Source organism: Globicephala melas, chromosome 13, assembly GCF_963455315.2.
Source record: "Globicephala melas chromosome 13, mGloMel1.2, whole genome shotgun sequence".
Classification (NCBI taxonomy): Eukaryota; Metazoa; Chordata; class Mammalia; order Artiodactyla; family Delphinidae; genus Globicephala; species Globicephala melas.
Window position 1 is genome coordinate 59,946,833 of NC_083326.1, and position 19,504 is coordinate 59,966,336.

At 43.2% G+C, this 19,504-nt stretch overlaps 1 protein-coding gene across 2 annotated transcripts in view; it reads left to right on the forward strand.

The window, feature by feature from the left end:
- The first annotated feature begins 1,044 nt into the window (after positions 1-1,044).
- Positions 1,045-19,504, forward strand: part of RALBP1 (ralA binding protein 1) — a 45,213-nt gene continuing 26,753 nt past the window's right edge. For both annotated transcript variants that reach the window (XM_030836619.2, XM_070046937.1), the window contains exon 1: positions 1,045-1,175. The gene's annotated coding sequence lies outside the window, so the exon portion shown is untranslated. The remainder of the gene's footprint in view (positions 1,176-19,504) is intronic.

The following is a 19,504-nucleotide window of genomic DNA, read 5'->3' on the forward strand; positions in this document are numbered from 1 at the left end:
TTGGGAGGAACTGGGCAGGATGGAGTAGAGGTCAGTCTAAACATGTAACGAAGTTGTAAAGAGAGTATCGCACGCAGGAATGGAAGTGATTGGGAAGGCCCATCCATCCCCAGTCTTATCATCCCCCTAATAAAACTGCCAAACTTTATGAGACAAGACACGTAAAAAGATCCCTGATTTCCAGCCATGCATTAGCAGGACAATTCTTGAAGCCTTTGTGAAGGATTTCCGGAGGAAATGCGGTCATTTCCATCTTCCTCTAGATCCAATTCTGTCTGCAAGCTAACCGTGCAGAGGGCGGCTCTGATTCAGGACCTCCTCGGTACATGGTGGGGACCCCGCTGCGCCGCAAGGACCAAGGGAGGTCCTCGTCGACACCCATTTTAGGAACGCTGAGGCCAGTCCCGATACAGAGTTCTAGACAAGTTTCTCCTCGGAAGCCCACGGCGCTTCCTGCATCCAAGCCCCCAGCAAAAGTCCCCACCCCAAGCCAGACTCCCCTCCCAGCCCGGGCCACGGAGAGCCCCACCCAGCGGCGGCTGGGCCGGCCTCCGGGCCAGTTTAACTGGTTAGGGCTGAAGCCCGCGGTGCAGAAGGTCTGCGCCTCCGTAGCTGGGGAACAAGCTGCCCGAAGCGTGGACAGGACTACGTCTGCCCTTCTCCGGACCTCGACCGGCGCTGCCCCCAACGGTCCTCGCGGAGCTCCCGCGGGTAAGCGCGCGTCCTCCCGGCCCCCGACCACCAGAAACTGCGCAGGCGCCGGTGGAGCTCTGGCGCGGCGCGTTCTCTCGCGCGCTCCCGGGTCTCCCCAGTTGGCCCCTCGGCCGGGCAGGCGCCATGCTTCCTGGGTGTTGTAGTGCGGCTCCCGGCGGAGGGCCGCCTGCGGACTGGGCGCTGGGTTTCCGAGGACTACCCATCCCAGCATGCCCCGCGCGGGGCACAGGGCGCCGGCCCTGGACGGCCCCGGCCGTCAGCGCCGAGAGGAGGACCCGGGAAGCAGGGTGCAGCGGGAGGAGGGAGTGCGCGTGCGCTCTGGGCCGGCTCGCCCGGTTCTGTCCCAATCATTGTAAACAGGCGGAGGCTGGGGCGGGGTGGGAATGGGGCGCCCGAGGCCGGCCGGGGGCGCAGCGCAGAAGGCGGCCGCGGCGGCGGGTGGTCGCGAGGCGGCGGCGCAGGTCAGTGGCGGGCGGCGGGGCGGGTGGGGGTCGCGGCGGGGCCCCGCTGTCCGAAGCCGTCCGCGCGCCTTCTCGTGGCGTCTGTCAGGCGGTTGCGGGGCCGGGCTCTCGCGGGGCGGCTGGGCGGGGGCGTGGCTGCCGGGGGCGGCTGGTTCTGGCGGCTTGTCCGCGGCTCCGGCCCGCCCTGCCCGTTTCTCCCGCTCGCTGGTCGCGGCTCTTGGATCTGGGCGGGGAGGGTGGGGAGCCGGGCCCTACCCGAGGCCCGGGCCTCGGACGGGGGAGAGGGACTCGGTCTTTTACATAATCGCGACCGGGATGCTGACGGGTCTCCGGTGCGCGCCCGGTGAGGAGGGAGGGCTCGTGGAAGCGGCGGGGCTCCTGGGTGCAGCGAGGGCATCGGCAGAGCCGAGTTGGGAATTCTTTTCACAACTCCTTGTCAAGCGGGCTGGCGCCCAAAGGCTCTTATGGAGGTCAGCTGGGTGCGTGTGTGTGTGTGTTTATCTTTGTGAGAGTGAAACAGGTTTCGCCAGATATCCCACATCTCAGCCTTACCTGAAGTCCTTATGCTGCTTCAGGTTTGGGGATTCATGACTCCAGAGCCTCCGTCTTGAGCAAGCAGAGCATCTTTCCTCTAAGGCCTTATCGAATGGTTGAAAATAATTAAAATGTTAACTCGAGTTTTGAACGTGCAGGTGCAAATACCGTCGTTTGGACGCTGAGTTAACACACCGACGAGCCTCATTAGGAGAGCTTTCACTCAACGTTCTGTTGGGTGGAGCGGGCTTGTCCCCGCGCTGCAGTACTTTGGGTGGCAGTCCATCATGCTGGGCGGTAGTTCACAGAATATTCAAGTAGCGATGATGAGGAACAGGCCCACTTGTGGTTTGCTGGCCACGGAGGCAGCGCTTCTAAATGAATAAGTGGGTCTGGGAATGAGAAAGGTAACTTCACTTTCTGCCTTCCGAATTATCTTGGTGACTTGATAATTCCTTTCTGAGTATCTTCCTGAGAATGAGTGATTGCTGTAAACTGTATTGGCAAGTAGTAGAGGTAGGAAGGAAGTTAGTAGAAGGGTTTCCACTTTTCAAAGTGACCCATAGATGTAAGCGAGGTGGGCTAGTTTAACAGTGACCGTTGGGAAATAATTCTTTAAACAGAGTATCTTGAAGCTATGCGACATAATTTACTGTCTCTTTAAAATAGTATTTCTCATTTTAGATCTTCCAGGGACCATTTCTCCCCTACTTTAGAAAAAACAGAAGTGGTATCAGAAAGTGCATATTAACTTTAATTTGTACAGGTGTTTGCTTGGCAAGGAGAGGTTGGGCCCAGAATGTAACGCAAAAGTATGTTCTTTCTTTTTTGAACGAAAATGTCTGATAGGAACTTAGGTTAGTATATGTAGAGGGAAAAAGGGAAAATGCAGGTCATTTAGTGTAATTTCTGTGCAGCAGGTACTGTGGAGACTTACAGATGCATGAGGCAGTGCCCCTGCCTTCAGGGTGGTAAGACTTTCTCACTTGAACTTCCGCAAGTACAATATGTTTTTAAGGTTGCTTTGAGCGGAGGAAGGACGGAGAGTGCAGTGGGTGTTCAAAGGAGGCAGTGGTCTGTGTCTTGAGGGAAGAGGAGGAGAGACTGAGCAAGGGGCAGTGGTCAGGAAAAGCGTATGGGAGAGGATGAGAGCAGTGAGTATACAGGCTTAGAAAGGATGGGCATTTAGGCGGGAGGAGCAGTGTGAGAAGAGCGCGGGAGTCCGAACAGAGTGAGTTGTAGGATCTGCAGGTGCGGCTGATGAGGGCCGAGGGTGGTGGCAAGATGTGAAACTGGGGACGTAGGCAGAGACCAAATTAGGAGTAGTCTTGTAGACAGGTGATGTAAGTCAGCCTAACCTCGAAGCAGACAAGAGTCACTGAGACAGGATGAAGAAGAGGTCTAAGCCTCTCAACCCATTGTAACTCCTTGCTGTGTGTCAAGCATTGTATTAGGTGCTTTATACTTTATGTCCTTGAACCCGAAGAAGGTTTAGGCATGACTGAGGCAGAAATCTTGGGAAAGGAAAGGAAGGCCAAGGGAAAGTTGGACAGGAGGAGAGAGAGCATCGCAAGAACGGGAAGTTGTTCTCTGCAGCTGTAGGATTGGGCTTACAGGGTAAGTAGCATACGATAAGGGTGCACAGATCAGTCCTCAAGTACTTTGTGCTATTCTGAGGATTCTCGAGGGCTTTTCCTTTAGATAATAAGAGAGCTTATGGATTTTAACCAGGAAAGAGTCATGATAAGGTTTTCATTTTAGAAAGACCATGCTGGTTATTGTAGAGTATAGATTTCAGAAGGGATGGAGGGACAACAAGGAGGATGCAGGAAGACTGGTGAGGAGTTTTTGTAATAATTGAGGTGACAGGTAAGGGCCTAAACTAAGGTAGAATCAGTGGAGATGCAGAGGAATAAGTTAATAGCACAAATATTTAGGAGGCCGAATTAATAGGGTTCAGTGACACTTGGATTTGGGGAGTGAGAGAGAAATAGTAGGATAAGATGACTTGGATTTTAACTTAGGTGATTGAATAGACAACAAACGGTAAAGTATGCTGAGACAGGGAATTCAGGAAGAGGAGCAAATCTGGGGAGGAACAGTATTTTAGCTTTTGGATACACTGCATAGGAGTTATCTGTAAAACATCCAGGTAGAAGTGCTTGTGTGTGGGTTTGGAGCACAAGAGAAAGGTCTTGATAGGAGAGTCATCAAGCTATCTTATAGGTGGTTCCTGAAGCCTTTGATTTAGGTAACACGGCATAGGAAGAGTTTACTGATGGAGAATGGTCCTGGAAATAGGCGATGGAGGGCAATAGCATTTGAAGCCAGAGAGAAGAAGAACTGGAAAGGGAAATTCCTATGTGTTGAGAAACGCTGAGAAATCATGAGGAGATGTTGTAGAAGCCCAAATGGGATCATTTCAAAAGGAAGCTATACTTCACAACTGCCTCTCCAGAAAAAATAAGAATAAAGGAAGCTGTATTTCAAATGCTTTGAGAACTCGAGTGAAACATGGATTTTTAGGAGTCTGTTGAATTTGATAACTAAGTGAGAGCAGTTTCTTAGCATCCTACTTAATGCTACCATTTGGGGAGGGAGCTAAGTTTGAGTTGAGTTAATGGGAGGTCAGAGAGTGGAGAAAGCAAATGTAGGTTATTTCAAGAATAAACAAATCTTAGCTGTGAAGGGAAGAATAGAAAGAAGTGTTAGCAGAGGGTAATAAAGGGTTAAGAAGGGAGTTTTAACTTGGCAAAGACTTGAGCCTGCTTTTCTTATAACAGCTTTATTGAGATATTCATATAACATAAAATTGATCCTTTTAAAGTGCACAACAATTCAGTGGTTTTTCGTGTGTTCAGAGTTGTGCAACCACCTCTACGATCAGTTTTAGAACCTTTTCATTACCCCTCTTCTTCATTGTCAGCCATTCACCATTCCCCCTGCTTCCACTCACTAGCAACCAGTTATCTACTTTCTGTTTCTGTGGTTTTGCCTATTCTGGACATTTCACGTACATGGAATCATGTATGTAATCATTTGTGACCGACTTTCTTTACTCAGCATCATGTTTTCAAGGTCCGTCTATATTGTAGCAGGTGTCAGTACTCCATGCCTTTTTATTGCTGAGTAATATTCCACTGTCTTGGTCATACCACATTTTATTTATCTGTTCATCCATTGATGAACATTTAAGTTGTTATTTACTTTGTGGCTATTATGAATATTCCTAGTGTGAATGTGCAAGTTTTCGTGTAGAAATATGTTTTCATTGTTCCTGGGTATATACCTAGGAGTAGAATTGCCGGGTCATGTGGTGACTTTTATATTGAACAGTATGAGGAACTGCCAAACTGTTTCCCAAAGCAGCTGCACCATTTCACTGTCCAGAGTAAGGACTCTGATTTCTCCATATCCTCACCAACACTTGTTATTTTCTGGTTTTTAAAATTTTAGCTATACTGGTAGGTGTGAATTGGTATCTCATTGTGGGTTTGATCTGAGTTTCCCTGGTGGCTGATGGTGTTGAATATCTTTTCATGTGCTTATTGGCCATTTGTATATCTTCTCTGGAGAAATAGTTATTCAAGTCCTTTGCCTATTTTAACATTTGTTGTTCATCTTCTTGTTGTTGAGTTGTAAATGTTCCTTTACATATTCTGGATGCTGGACCCTTATCAGTATATATGATATGCAAATACTTTCTTCCATTCTCTGGGTAGTCTTTTTACTTTCTTGTTAATGCCCAAGGCAAAGGTTTTAAATTTTGATGAAGTACAATTTATTTTTTTTGTTACTCATGATTTTGTTATCATATCTAAGAATCCATTGCCAGATCCAAGGGCTTGCAGATTTACACTATGCTTTCTTCTAGGAGTTTTATTCTTATATTTAGTTCTTAGTTCTAAAACCTTAGTTTAGGTTTTAGTTCTTATATTTCGATGTTGATTCATTTTGAGTGAATTTTTGTATATGGTCTGAGATTGGGTCCATTTTTTGTGTGTGGAAATCTAATTATCCCATTCCCATCTGTTGAAGTGACCATTCTTTCCCCATTGAATAGTCTTGACACCCTTGTTGAAAATCAATGGACCGTAGATGTTTGGGTTTATTTCTAGACTCTTCAGATCGACTGTATAGGTCTATATATTTATCCTAATGCCAGTACCACGTTGCTTTGGTTATGCTAGTTTTGTAGTACCTTTTGAAATCAGGAAGTATGAGTCTTCTAACTTTGTTCTCCTTCGTTATTTTTTTGTGGCTATTCAGGGCCTGTTGCAATTCCATATTAAACTGAGGATCAGATTTCCATTTCTGCAAAAAAGGCTGTTGAAATTTTGCCGTGAATCTATAGATCACTTTGAGTTACAGCAATACATTGTTGTCTTAATGATACTGAATCTTTCAATCTGTTAAAAAGGGGTTTATTTAGGTCTACTTTAATTTCTCTCAGCAGTGTTTTGTAGTTAGCAGTGTATGCCTCTTTCACCTCCTTCATTACATTTATTCCTGTTTTATTCTTTTGGCAGCTAATGACCAGTCATTAGCTGACCAGTAAGCTAACAGAACAGAGGCTTCAGCTAATGATTGGACAGAGATTTCCTTAAACATTTAGTACCAAAAACATCTCCCGATATTTTCAGAGGGGTGCTGTGCATCTCTTGGGGGTGTACCTTCAGTACTCAACCACGTTACAACTCTGTCTTAGCTTTCATCTCCTGTTTGTACAGAGGTCAAGGTCATCCAGAGGTGAGGGTGGAGGGCTTTCTCGGGTAGGATAAACTCAGTGAGATCCACCGGAGACACATCAACTAGTTTAAGGACAAAGACAAGGAGAGAATTTTCAAAGTAGCAAGAGAGAAATGACTCATCACATACAGGGGATTCTCAATATCATTATCAGCTGCCCTCTCATGAGAAACGGTAGAAGCCAGAAGGCAGTGGGATAACATAGTCAAGGTATTGAAAGAAAAAAACTGCTAACCAAGAATTCTTCGTCTGGCAAAACTCCTGAGCATGTACATAGCCCTGCGCGCACACGTTTCTCCTAGATTTCCAGGAATTTGTTGAAGCTGTTCAAGGTCCTTGTTCCCCAAAACACCTCTCAAGGTTTTGGTCCTAGTGTTTGCCCCAGCTGTTACCTGATGCTTCAGGTGGTAGCAGCTAAAACTTCTGCCAGCCCCCTAGTGGCCTTACCCCGGGGGTGGTGGTGGTGGTGGTGGTGGTGGTGGTTCTGAGTTAGCAGCATTTAGGTGAGATAAAGCAAGCCTTTTCAGCAGGTAGGTCTTCCAGGGAGCCTGGAATAATAATTTCAGTTTGTTTGCAAATGAGGTTTGTTCTGCTGAACCAGTGCTGGGAATGTGGGCTGTTAGTTTCAAGGGTGCCACTGATCTGGGAAGCCCAGGATAGGACTAGAGAAAGTTAAATACCACAAAGTTCTATGTTCTTAAGGAAGATTCAGCTGTTTTTCTTGAATAAGTGCTCCCTGGATTGCTGCAAGCTTTTGCTTAGTTTCCAGTGTTGTGAAAAAGTTGATTCTGACCAAGTTTAGGTGCTTTTATGGAGGGGTGAACTTTTGGAGTTCTTAAGCTGTCGTTTTACATCACTCCATCTGTTTATTTAGTACTCCATTTATTTTTAGGCTGCCTCTGTCACTATAGTTCAAGTGAATTTTTTGTAGACAGCATATAGTTGGGTTAGTATTTTCTCTTTCTGTGTTCTTTGCTTTTTTCCTAAGGACTTTGAGGTGCTTGTAGAGATGTAACATAATAAAGGTTTTTTGGCTATCATAATCAGTGCTTTGCTTACTTTTGTGTATTTGGGGGCTAAGGTTTTTTTAAAAATTTTTATTTATTTATTTATTTTTGGCCGTGTTGGGTCTTCGTTTCTGTGTGAGGGCTTTCTTTAGTTGCGGCGAGCGGGGGCCACTCTTCATCGCGGTGCGCCGGCCTCTCACTGTCGCGGCCTCTCTTGTTGCGGAGCACAGGCTCAGTAGTTGTGGCTCACGGGCCCAGTTGCTCTGCAGCATGTGGCATCCTCCCAGACCAGGGCTCGAACCTGTGTCCCCTGCACTGGCAGGCAGACTCTCAACCACTGCGCCACCAGGGAAGGGGAGCTAAGGTTTTAACAGTGAATTGCTAGGTCAGAATATTAATTTTTGGTAGGTGTTGCTAAATTGTCCTTCTAAATGTAACAGTTTACACTTTTACCAGTAGCGTGTGAACGTGTCTCTTTCTTCAAACCCTCCCATTGTTGGGTATCAAACTTGTTCATCTTTAGAAAATTGGTGGGTAAAAAAGAGCATCTTTTAAATTCCCTGTTTTTTCATTTTAAAAGTATTTGTGTGCTTCATGTTCAAATCCTCAACCGTTTTTCTTTTTTAAAAATTAATTTTGAAAAGTATTTGTCATGTCTAGTGCCAGTATTTTTTCTCTAAGTTTCTTCTTGGCTTCTTACATTTGTTTATGGTGTTTTTTAAAATGTGCTTACGATTTTGCGAAGGTCTTTTAAAATGGGGGTCAAGGAAGGAAAAAGCAGTAAAACTCTTCCTTTTTCACACTTTTATGGGGTGGGGGAGGATATAGTTTATAAAATCTCAAGTTTTGTCCAGATATTTTTATAATGTTTTGTATAGTTAATAGCAAAGTTAAATATTGATTAATAATTATTATTGCTACTTACTGAGTACCAGGAATACCATTTTGTTTAGTCTTGGCAGTGCCATGCCAGGTAGATGTCAGTATTTACAGATAAGGAAGCCCAGCTTATGAAGGGTGATGGTACTTACTCAAGCCTACGACTGTGCTGTATTACTTCCTGTTTACTGTATTCTCTCTCCATCAGGGTATCTCCCAGTTTCTTTACTGAGGAATGGGGGCCTGGGTGAGATGGAAATAATATGATTGTGTTTTCCTCAGCCATTAAAGATACCACTGAAGAGACCACACCTTAATATTTTCTTGTATATTCTTCCAGAGGTGTTTTATACACATACAGGCAAAGAATGTGTAAACATGTATACATTCTCTTCTAAACAGTCATGATGTAAATTGTGGAACAAGGCATTTATTTGTTGAGTGCTTACTGTCTACCAGGCACTAGGCCTGTTTCTTTACATTTGATCAGTTTGAGTGAAGCCCTTCAAACTTCAAACTGATCACCTTGAAACGTTGTACAGATATTTAAATATGAAGCTTTTGCCTAAAAGGTAACTAAAAACAAAAATGCTAGTAGAACTCATTTGGAATTGCTTCAGAGCTGATACCTTGATATAATGAAGCATGACCCTTCATTCTCAATTGAAGGTTAAATTAATTCAAAAGCACTACAAATTGAAAGCCAGATATTGTGACAGGTTGAGAATAAAAGTGCATGCCATTGCCATTGTTTAAAAATGAGGTATGTTTTTCAGTTATAAAAACAGTGTTTTTGTGTGATTGGGACTTTCTCCTTAATCTTTTTATGAATAAGCTCTTTCGCCAACCTGCCAGTGATAGGTACCTTTAGATAAATATATTTGGATAAGTAACTACTCTTGAGAAAAAGGAGGGAGAGGGAGATGAGGGAAGAAAGCTCCCCTCCCCCCCCCCCCACTGGGAAGAAAGCTTTTAAAGGAAAACTCATAAATTGAAGCTGTAATTTTAAGATGTTAGCAATTTTCAGTTGTTCCTTCCAAAGCAGAAATAGCGAATCAAGAACTTTGACTTTCTAGGGAGTTTCCTGGTGGCCTAGTGGTTAGGATTCCAGGCTCTCACTGCCATGGCCCGGGTTCAGTCCCTGGTGGGGGAACTGAGATCTCGCAAGCCGCGTGGCATGGCCAAAAAAAAAAAAAGAACTTTGACTTTCTGTGGAAAACTATGGGAGAAGAAAGTGTGAATATAAAAATGAAGAAAAAGCTCACTGAAGTCCATTTTGTTATCCCCCTAGAATGGTAACAAGCAATTAAAAAGCAGCAGATACCATGCTACATTTTTCAACTAAACTTAGCATTTTAAGAAAATGAGCATATTATGACATCAGATTTTGCTTCCTCAGGTTACTTTTTTTTTTTTTAGGTTACTTTTTTTTTAAATTCAGACTTTATTTTTTTAGAGCAGTTTTGGGGTCACAGCAAAATTAAGAGGAAGGTACAGAGATTTCCCATATGCCCCCAGCCTCACACGTGCACAGCCTCTCCCGTTATCAGCATCCCCCACCAGATGGGACGTTTGTTACAAGTGAGGACCTGACATTGACATGCATTGCCACCCAAAGGCCATAGTTTACATTACAGTTCACTCTTGGTGTACACTCTATGGGTTTGGACAGATTTATAACAACATGTATCCATCACTGTGGTATCATACAGTATTTTCACTGCCCTAAAAATCTTCTGTGCTCTGCCTGTTCATCCTTCTCTCCCCCTCCTCCCCCACCCCTTAGCAACCATTGATGTTTTTGTTCTCTCCATAGTTTTGCTTTTTCCAGAATGTCATGCAATTGGAATCATCTGTTATGGAGTCTTTTCAGACTGGCTTCTTTTACTTAGTGATAGGCATTTAAGTTTCCTCCATGTCTTTTCATGGCTCGAGAGCTCATTTCTTTTTAGTGCGGAATAATATTCCATTGTTTGGCTTCTAGCACAGTTTTATTTATTTATCCATTTACCTACCAAAGGACATCTCGGTTGCTTCCAAGTTTTGGCAGTTATGAATAAACATACTTCTGTAAGTTAGCTGCTGTCAACATCCATGTGCAGGTTTTTGTAAGGACATAAGTTCTCAACTCCTTGGGCAAATACCAAGGACATGATTGCTGAATTGTATGGAAGGAGTATATTTAGTTTTGTAAGAAACTGCCAAACTGTCTTCCTAAGTGACTGCACCGTTCTGCATTCCCACCAGCACTGATAAGAGTTCCTGTTGCGCCACATCCTCGCCAGTGCTTGCTGTTGTCAGCGTTTTGAATTTTGGCCATTCCAGTAGATCTATAGTGGTATCTTATTTCTTTCTTAAGGTCATTTTTTAAAAAATTTGAGGTATAATTGACATGTAACATTATATTAGTTTCAGGTGTGCAACATAATTATTTGATATTTGTATATATTGTGAAATGATCACCACAATAAGCCTAGTTAACGTCTGTCACCACACAGTTACAAAAAAATTTTTTTTAACAATTTTTTAAAAATCTAGATTTATTTTAGTCACGTTCATTGTTGTTTTAGTTTGTAATTCCCCAGTGATATATGATATGGAGCATCTTTTCATATGTGTATTTGTCATTTGTATATCTTTTTTTGGTGAGGTGTCTTCAATTAGCTTGTTTTCTTATTGTTGAGTTATAAGAGTTCTTTGTGCATTTTGGGTAATAGTCCTATATCAGGTATATCTTTTACAAATATTTTCTCACAGTCTGTGGCTTGTCTTCTCATTTTTGGTCTTAAGTCTCTTAATTTTTAAGTTCATCCCCCCACTCTTCCTCCTTCCCCTCTCTTTTTCTTTGGTATTAACTAAAGAAACTAAATTGCATATCCCCAGATTTTGAGGCTTAATCAGATTAAGTTTTCATTAGTTTATTTTTGCGAGGCTGGTGTGATTTTCTCTCTTTTTTGTCTGTGTTATTAGCAGTCATTGATCATTGCCAGTATCTATTTTTAAATTGCTTATTAAGTGGTGACAGTCTTTTATTTCTTTCTTTATTAGATGGAAGATTTTGATAAAAAGAAACTTCACTGAACAACACTTTGTATAGCAGATTCAGGATAAAATAAATGCTTCCCCCCCCCCATTTACTAGTTATTCCAAACAATTACATGGTTCTCTAGCATCCTCCAAAGTGACCAATGAATTTTATTTTATTTTATTTTAGTATTTTTTTTTTGTGGTAAGTGGGCCTCTCACTGTTGTGGCATCTCCCATTGCGGAGCACAGGCTCCGGACGTGCAGGCTCAGCGGCCATGGCTCACAGGCCCAGCCGCTCCGCAGCATGTGGGATCTTCCCAGACTGGGGCACGAACCCGTGTCCCCTGCATCGGCAGGCGGACTCTCAACCACTGTGCCACCAGGGAAGCCTGAATTTTATTTTTGAGTATCATTATGAACTCATGGATTTAAATATACTTGATACTTTATTTCATGGCAGTTATTAATTTTATTGGCACTAATATAGTCCCATCTTTGGCCAGTGGAAGCTTCTTCTAGTTGACTTCTGAGTCCTTTTGTCTTGATTCCAAGCATCTTTCATAACGTCTTTCTTTTGTGACACGATATTTCAGCCTCATCTTATACATACCTTGTTCTTAGACCTGGTGTCAGCCTAATGGAAATGCTTAATAGTATGCTGAATTATGTTGTTAGGCCCACACAACTAAATTCGTATTTATGGCTTGGCAATTTAGTAACCATTTGAAAAAATAGTACACGATAGCTGGAAGAGAAAATAAATTATTTCACTCTTAAATAACTAAAATTAGTGGTCTGTGTGTGCCTATTGGACACCACACAGCTTATAATACTTTGCAATCAGATTGGACAGCACCACCCCTTATTTCTTGTTCCATGTTGATTTTTTTAAAAAATAAATTTATTTATTTATTTTTGGCTGCATTGTGTCTTCGTTGCTGCATGTGGGCTTTCTCTAGTTGTGGTAAGCGGGGGCTACTCTTCGTTGTGGTGCGTGGGCTTCTCATTGCGGTGGCTTCTCGTTGCAGAGCACAGGCTCTAGGCGCGTGGGCTTCAGTAATTGTGGCACACGGGCTCAGTAGTTGTGGCCCTTGGGCTTTAGAGTGCAGGCTCAGTAGTTGTGGTGCACGGGCTTAGTTGCTTTGTGGCATGTGGGGATCTTCCCAGACCAGGGCTCGAACCCGTGGATTCTTAACCACTGCGCCACCAAGGAAGTCCCCCATTTTTTTTTTCTTTAAATCATAGCTACCCCAGAAAACCCAGCTTCACAGAGGTATGCTGTTGAAAGGAATGTGCACAGTCTAATGTTGAAACTGAACTTCTTTTAGCTGGTAGTTTGTGCAGTGTCTGGCAGATGTTGAATACCGCTCTGTTTCCTTCAAATGTAAGCTCCCCGTGGCTGGGATGAGTTTGCTTACAGTGCTCTGGGTGCCTCCGCACACTGGGAACCATGGACTAGATACTTTTACCCAGTTTCTGTTGTAACCAATGGTGTGCATTTTAAAAATTATTAAATAACGTTTGTTGGTCTCCCCCGGCCCCAAGTTAACTTCTAATTTACTATTTACTTGAGAATAGATTTTGTGATTATGAAATGTGGCAGGAAAGACACCACCCTCCCCCCCAGCCAAAGGATATATCATTACTTGAAAAATGTGCTGTTTTACTGATAATACCAAATGATATTGATTGTTTTTTTAATAAGAAAACTTTTTTTTTGTCCTCTGAATTAGAGTGACTGCTGATGATAGCACCTTTGATTTTGTGTAAAGGCAATGTGGACTTTTCTCCCCATACTTAATACATATACATACTCTTTGATTTGGAGAGCTGTATGTAGAACTGGATTGTGTCCTCTGCAGCCTTTCATCCCAGGCAGAAGGTGGGATTATTTCTGGCTGCTAGATCCTGTATGTTTTGGCTGCTCATTTTCCAGCACCTGGCATTCTGATCCTCAGAGTTTGAACGTTCACTTAAATAATGGACATAATCTGTGCCCTTTAGATTTGTTTCATCTGGACATTGATTTTTACATTTTGCATTATATCAGTGTCCTAAAATAACTTGTGAATTTTTCTGTTTTCTTATCAGTCATGTAAAAGTTATTGTCAGCCTTAAAAAGACATTCATACGTTCGTATTCATTATGATGAACTTTGGAATTTCACATCTTTTAAACTGATTTTACACACATATCTTATCTCAGGCATATTGTTTTAATCAGTGACACTGAGAATGTTGAGTGGAAAACATTAAATCACTATGTCATTCAGTGAATTTCTGTGAGTGGCATGTGAGGTGCTAATTGAAAGTATATTTGTTTGGATAAGCCCCTGGGGGTAGGGGAGAAACTAAAATAAAGATTAAATTTGATGATCTATAAGGAGAGTACAGAAAAGAAACAGTAACCCAAGAGTAAAATCTCTACTGAAGTATAGACCTAAGCAAATGCTGGAAGATTTGAAAGGACTAATTATGTAACAGCCTAATGGGCTGACAGTTGGTCTGTGGGAGTGTGCATGAGAAATTACTCAGTCCTGTAACTGTGTATACTGGTCTGCATCACGGGGCACACGCCATAAACCTCGCACATATTTGCATGGCGAGGATTTCACCGTGAATGATAGGAAACCCTCTAAACCTTATCTGCCTCGTCTGAAGGATTATTTGTCTCACCTCAGTTTATAAACTTAACATTTTTTTCTTGGACAGTAATATTCATGTTTTAAGAAAAATCCCTTGATGGGGATTTCTCTTTGTATACCTGTTCCCTAGAGCATATAAAACTGTCTCTAAATGAGAAGAGCAGCTTACTGGGCCTCAGTGGTTTGTAAAACAGTGTGGTTTACGCGGAACACCTGCCGTCTTTCTGGCAGTCTGGGATTTTGGTACCCGTCCGGCGGAGAACACCAGTGTGACCGGGCTCCACGGGGACCTCGGGCTGTGAGTGAGGAGCTGCCCAGCACACGGTGCTTCACACGTGTCCCTGTGACTCCACTGCCCGGGGACTCCCGGGAGCGTGTGCCTGGTTCCTTGTGCCTTTTCCTTTGTCTTTTTGCTTTGTGTCCTTTCTCTGTAATAAATCGCAGCCGTGAGCATGACTGTGTGCTGACTTATGTGAGTCCATCTAGAGAATTGCCGACCCTGCGGGTGGTCTTGGGGACCCCCAGCCCAGTTTAAAGACTTACACTATTCCCCGCCTCGCTCCTGCACCCCTCTCGGTCTTAGTTTTTTCCTTTCAGCTATTTTTTTTTGGTGTTTATTTCCTTTATCTAAATAATATCCTTAAGCTGCTGTTTTTGAAGATAGCAGTTTTGGATGTCTTGTGTTAACCTAGGTGTTAGGGTAGATGAGGATTTGGGTGTCTCAGACCTTCGCCGGGCCCCTTGCCCCCAGCCCCCCAGCATCATCCTGCCCTGCACGGTGTTTGATTCTGTCAGCACCCATCGTTTTCATGGTGATGATCACACAAATACTGTGTAACCCTGAGCCAGGCAGTAGACTACAATTTCATTTTCTCATCTACCTTTTCCTTTTTCTTAGAGTTAATGGTTATCTCTTATTTTTATTTGCTTTTTACTCTGTTCTCATGACAGATATATTCCAAAAGCTCCAGCGGTTCTTTACCAGGTCTTACTCTTCTTTTCCGCAGTCAGATGTCTGTGACTCCCTTTGTCCTTGGAGCCCTTCTTCCCCTGGGTCACAGGGACTGTGTCACTAGCTGATCACAGGCCTGCTTTTCATGGGGTTCCTTGCTGCCCATCAGGGTCTCATTTCAGGGCATCAGGATTCTTGAACAAGTGTACGGGGGGAGTACAGTCCTTGCCACTGTGTGTCTGGAACGTCTTTATTCTACCTGTGCACTTGAATGGTCATTGGAACTAGCTGTCTTGTCAGAGGTTTGAAGATATTCCTTTATTGTCTTTAAGTTTCCAGTGTTCTTGTTGACAAGTTGATCGTGATCCTTTGTATGTAAGTTGCTTGCCCTCTTCCCTGCCTGCAGGAGTCTTTCAGGATCATCCTTCTGTCCTCTGTACCCCAAAACCTCATGATGTGCTTTGGCGTGGGTCTCTTCATGTATGGTGTGGGGCGGTCCCTTGTGATCTGGACACTCTTGTCCTTTAATTCTGAGAAAATTTGAAGAATTAGAACGTACTGGGCGTGCAAATGCTGCTTACAAAGTTGGACATTCCCAGATGGTAGGTTAATGCTGGTTAGTGTTCAGTATGTGAGGTACTAATGAATCAGTGTTTGGATTCCCTTGTAGAGATTTGGGTTAGAGACTTAATTTACAGATTATTTTTAAAAACCGTAAAAATGAGGAAAAGCTGCTTCCAGTGACTTACAGCCTGGTATTTAATAAAGAAAGTTTATAAATACTGGATTTGCTTAACTTGTGAACTAGTTAAGCAAGCTATGGGTTTTCTGGACGAGGCCTTTTTCTGTGTTGAATTATCAAGTTTAATAAATCATTGGAGTTATTCTCAAAAGCTCATTTCAGGAGACTTTAATTTAGCAATCTGTCTTTCCTACTTATATTGTTTTGTCCCTTTGCATGGGTGAATGATTATTATTATGTGTGCTGATTAATAGTGGTGCATGAGCAGAAAAGACTATTTTAAGAACAATGCATATCCTAGTTCTTTGGAGGAGTGGATGTTTTTAAGCAATTATTAAGTTTGAGTCTAGTTTTATGACACTTTTTTTTTTGGCTTTACCTCAGTTATAACTGTCATAACTGTTCTTTTTATGTGAAAAATTTCATTTCAACGTTATAATTTTGGGGGGTTCTAAAGTAAAATTCCAGATGTATGGTTTTTGCTGTATACTTTTAATAGTTTTTGTTAGATATTGCAGAAGTAACCTTTTATATCTTCAGTTTTCTCTGGAGAGAGATTTCGCACAGGTACCAGCCACAGGCTTTCAGTTGAGAAAGACTGGAAGTAGACATTCCTGTTGTAGTGATTTTGGGTGTGGGGGGAGGTGGGATGCTGAAGGTAAAGGTGGGAGTAGCAACGTTTGAGAAGGAGAGTTCATATTTTTTAATGGCTCATGATCATCTCTATATAGCTTCCATAGCTTTTTTGTCCCCCCATCTGAGGGATTTTATTGATGTTATTAATTTATTTTCAGTGATATGCACAGTTTAATGTTTTTTTATGACGGCTTGGGTGGATCTAGAGGGCATTATGCTAAGTGAAATAAGTCAGACAGAGAAAGATACCGTATGATCTCACTTGTATGTGGAATCTAAAAAACAAGACAAGCAAAACAAAATGAAAATAGACTCATAGATACAGAGAACAAATGGGTGGTTGCCAGAAGGGAGGGAGGTGGAGGGTTGAAATAGGTGAAAGGGATATTAAGAGGTACAAACCCCCTGTTATTAAAAAAAAAAACAAAAACCTCCAGGGATGTAACATGCAGCATAAGGAATATGGTCAATAGTATTGAAATGACTTTGGGGACAGGTGGTCACGAGACTTACCAGGGTCCTCATTTCCAAACGGATGTAAATGTCTAAGCCCTGGTACACCTGAAGCTAATGTAAGAGTGGTGTTTCAATAGAAGTTTCAACAGATGTATATGTGTATGTAGCCCACATGCCTGTCAAGAGACAGAACGTAGCCATCAAACCAGAAAGTTCTCTCGTGCTCCTTCGTGCTCAGTCCCTGCCTCTCCCCCACATCCCCACAACCACATGCCTCGATTCTTTTGACAGAGGTGAGTTTGCCCGTTCCAGAACTTCCTATAAATAGTCGCACCTTATGTAATCTAGCGTGTCTGGTGTGCTGTCTTTTGAAGTTCATATGTTCTCTTCTATGTATGAGTAGTTTGTTCATTTAAAAAAACGCTAATATCCCATTGTGTGAACATATTACAGTTTGTTTATCCAGTGTTACTGGAAATGCAGGTGTTTCTAGTTTTTATCTGGTATGAATAAAGTTACTTGGATCATGTCTGTGCATGAACATATGTTTCCATTTCTCTTGGGTAAATGCTTAGGAGTGGAATTACTGGGTCATATGGTAGGGGTTCAACTGTAAAAGATGCTGCCAAATATTGATGCTTTTCCAAAGTGGTTAAATGGTACATTCCCACCAGCAATATATTTAACTTTCCAGTGCCCCACATCCTCACCAATGTTAGGAATTGTAGTTCTGTTTGAATCTTAGCCCTTCTAGATGGTGTCTGTTGATAGCTCATTGTGGTTTTAATTTCCATTTCTTTGATGTTTAGTGATGTGGAGCTTTTTTGTGGGCTTATTGACCAGTCATATATTTTCCTTTGTAAATTGTTTGCTCAACTCTTTTGCCCATTTTTGTTTTGGATTGTCTGTTTATTGTTGAATTGTAGGAGTTCTTTATATATTCTGGGTGTAAGTCTTTCGTGAGGTGCGTACACACAGACGGACACACACATACACACAGTAAATTGTTCTCAACGTCTTTGCCTTGACTATTCATTTTCTTCATAGTGTTTTTTTTTTTTTTTGCGGTACGCGGGCCTCTCACTGTTGTGGCCTCTCCCGTTGTGGAGCACAGGCTCCGGACGCGCAGGCCCAGCGGCCATGGCTCACGGGCCCAGCCGCTCCGCAGCATGCGGGGTCCTCCCAGACCGGGGCACGAACCCGTGTCCCCTGCATCGGCAGGCGGACTCTCAACCACTGCGCCACCAGGGAAGCCCCATAGTGTCTTTTGATGAGCAGAAGTGTTTGCTTCTGTTAAAAAGTCTACTTTGTCAATTTTTAACTTTATAGTTAATGCTTTCTGGTCCTGTCTGGGATATTCTTCTCCCAAGGTCTCAAAAATATGTTTTATTTTAGAAGTTTTACAGTTTTTAGCAGTTAAGTTCTCGTGTCTGTGATTTATCATGAATTACACTTTGTGGGTGATGTGATGGAGGAGCTCACCACCTCTCTTCCCCACATGGTTATCCATGCCACTTGTTGAAGACTTTCCTTTCCCCCCGAATTCCTTTGGAACCTTTGTTGACAACCAGTTGACTGTGTACATGTGAGTCCCTGTGAATTTTCTGTTTTGTTCTTCTAACCTGTCTGTCTGTCCTTGCTCCAGTGCCATGCTGTCCTGATTACTTTTCTGTGGTGTTTGGCTGAAGTAGACCACTATTATCTGAAAGTTTTCTGTCTGGCAGAGCTGTCCCTTTCTGGTCGTTCAGCTGGAGAGGGCAGGCTTCTGTTGTTGTTTTTATCTGAGCCCGCCCGTCTGTCTGGCTTCTTTTGCTCTGAGTCTGATACGTAGAGACAAAAAGAAAACTCGGGGACCAGTGTCGGTCCTCGGATCCCGAGGTCCCTAGCCTGTCTGCCTTCTTGCTCTACCTGTCAGTCTGTTGTCTTCTCTTAGCTGTGTTCACCAGGAGGAATAGGGATACGTATTCTTTCTTAAATGTTTACAAATTTACATCATTTCTCCTTTTGCCTCAGGAGTAGGAATTCCTAATTTTTTAATTTGTTTTATTTTCTTTCCTTTGGCTATTTATGCTGAAATTTACTGTGGACCATTCGAGGTCTCCCTCTTCTGCCCTCTTATTCAGCGAGGTTCAGGCTTGCTGTGGCTCTCCAGTGCTCAGAACAGTCCCAGCGCCAGTGTGTTCTTTCCTCTGAAATCACCCTCTATTCGGGCCTCACTCCTTCCTGTGTGCAGATAGCCGCTCCCCTTCCGTTCCTCCCAACTGTGGCTGAGTCAGGTCAACAGCTATTTCTCTGGAGTAGTTTTTGCAAGATAATCTGTTCAGTGCGTCATGAACAAAACTCTCTTCTTTGTCAGTTCAGTGTGGAGACTGAACTGTAAGTCACCAGCTGCTGTAGCAGCACAGAGCAGGGAATGGTCCAAACCCGCCTGGCATTCTGTTGTTCGCGGTCCTGCCCTCATTCCTCTTAGCCACAGTGTTGTCACTTCCTGGCCTTGGACTTGGTGATGACCCATGTGTGGTGCCTGAGCCCCTCAGCTTGGCTCCAGTTGGCTCTCAGTTCAGAGCCACCTTGTCTTTCAGTGTCTTTTGTGTTGCTTCTTCGTGAAACTGCTCCCGTCCAACTTGTCTTCTTGCCGTTCTCATAACAAGCCCCACATTTCTGCTTGTGTCTGTAATGCCCTGCTCCTCCTGGCATGTGTGC